At 46.5% G+C, this 1753-nt stretch overlaps 1 long non-coding RNA gene across 1 annotated transcript in view; it reads right to left on the bottom strand.

Annotated features, from left to right (window-relative positions):
* LOC109296620 overlaps positions 1-916 on the bottom strand; it is a 6632-nt gene extending 5716 nt beyond the window's left edge. The window contains exon 1 of the long non-coding RNA XR_002097000.1: positions 23-916. This is a non-coding gene — a long non-coding RNA (uncharacterized LOC109296620). The remainder of the gene's footprint in view (positions 1-22) is intronic.
* Positions 917-1753: the final 837 nt, after the last annotated feature.

Below are 1753 nucleotides of genomic sequence, written 5' to 3'. Positions count from 1 at the left end.
AGCGATGTAATAATGAAACAACCTTAACTGGGATGACGTTAAGTGAGGAGTACCTGTATTTACTTCTCCAGTCCATACTAGTTAGATGGTTATTTAGCACAGGCTGCCAGTCATGACTAAGACTACATTTTTGTCACAGCAGCCATGGAGGTTTGGAAACCACAACAATGTAGAAACTCAGTGAGAATCAGGAGGACCCTGGCATTCTATGAAAGGGAAGAGCACACAGGATCATGGAAGGTGTAATTCAGCCACAGATGTTGGCTGAAAGAATGGGGGCAATAGCCCTTCAAGCTACAACTCCTATGAGGCAGTGGTCCAGAGTAGAGAAATGAGCTCTGCTAAGGTACTGTTTCACTGTTGTCAACATGTAGCAAGCATGCTTTGGCACTTTTCCTTGAATACTGCATTTTCCACACCTCTTCTATGACATTTATTAAAAAGAAATGTGCCAAAAACATAGCCTTAGTCATACCCTAGTGGATAAGTAATTATTAAAAAAAGAAAATAACAATGAGTTGTTTAAGAAAACTAGTTTAGCAAGATATATTATGAATAGAAATAAATATTTTGTGCATCCCTAGTTAATGAGCAGTGGGTTACTCCTGTACTGAGACTATTTTAGATGTTTTTACTTCTGGTCAGAGAGGGTGGGGTTGTTATATTAGAAGAAGGTGCTTAAAAAGATTAGGAGGAAGTTCAGTTTTTATTATACGCAAGCCCTAACTGCTTAACATTGTAGCAATAAGCAGAATAAGCTAGAGTGTGAAGTTACAGTGCACTGTCTGTTCCACATACGTGCTATAAATTCACATCTGATCTTACTGCATACTAACTTTCTCATAGAATCACTTAGGACTCATCGGGTGCATCCACACATGCAGGCACATGCACTTACAGCAGCTCAAATAGAAGCGGCGCAAATTTGAACTGGGGCTTTTTGCCTCAGTGCACGTGCCTGGAAACACTTTGGTGTGGGGCAAATTGTGCCACCTGGAGCAAAATAACCCTGCTCAGCTCCTGGATCTGCATCCAGGAGGAGCTAGAAGCTGGGGCCAGCACCTGTGTTGGCCCCAGCAGTATCAAAAGCTGCCCTGGGTAGCAGCTCAGGACCACTCACTCTCAGGAGCTTCTGGGGCCCGGCCAATTGGTACCTGGGGACACTACCCCTTGTGCCAGCTGGACCGCTGAAACAGCGCTGGGAATTCCCTGCACCTTCTACCCACTGCAGCAGTCTGGCAGTGGGGACTGCTGCCTGGCTGTGACCTGCTACCACCTTTGACAGCAAGTAGCCCTGCCAGACCCAGATGTGGACTGCATAGCCAATAGAGGCATCTGCACCTCTGGGCCAGCTGCCAGCGGGCTGTGGTTGCACAGTTGGCCTTTGTGCAGCACTACTGCCATGTGTGCCACCACCTGGTCATCGGGGCAGCTATTGCCCAGAAGATGTTCTCAGTGTAATGGCCTGCTTTGAACTGTCAAAGCACATCCTTCTGACCCCAAGTGGCCAAGAGGTCAGCAACCTCCAGCTGGGTCCCAGGTGCCAGTTCTAAGCAGGTGCCTGAGTCCTGCCACTTGCCTCCCTAGCAGGAATTCTGGTGTTCCCTATTTAAATATTGCAAAATCCCTGATAAAAAAAGATCCCAAAGTCACTCTAAAATACCCCAAAATCTATGTTCTACCACAATTAAAAGACCACTAGATATTTCATATGTGTGTGTGTGCATGTGTGTGTGTGTGCGCGCGCGCGCGT

The sequence above is a fragment of the Gavialis gangeticus genome, unplaced genomic scaffold (genome assembly GCF_001723915.1).
Source record: "Gavialis gangeticus isolate Ggan-Ray unplaced genomic scaffold, GavGan_comp1, whole genome shotgun sequence".
Classification (NCBI taxonomy): Eukaryota; Metazoa; Chordata; order Crocodylia; family Gavialidae; genus Gavialis; species Gavialis gangeticus.
The sequence above is the reverse complement of the archived record's forward strand: the minus strand, read 5'-3'. Positions and strand labels throughout refer to the sequence as shown.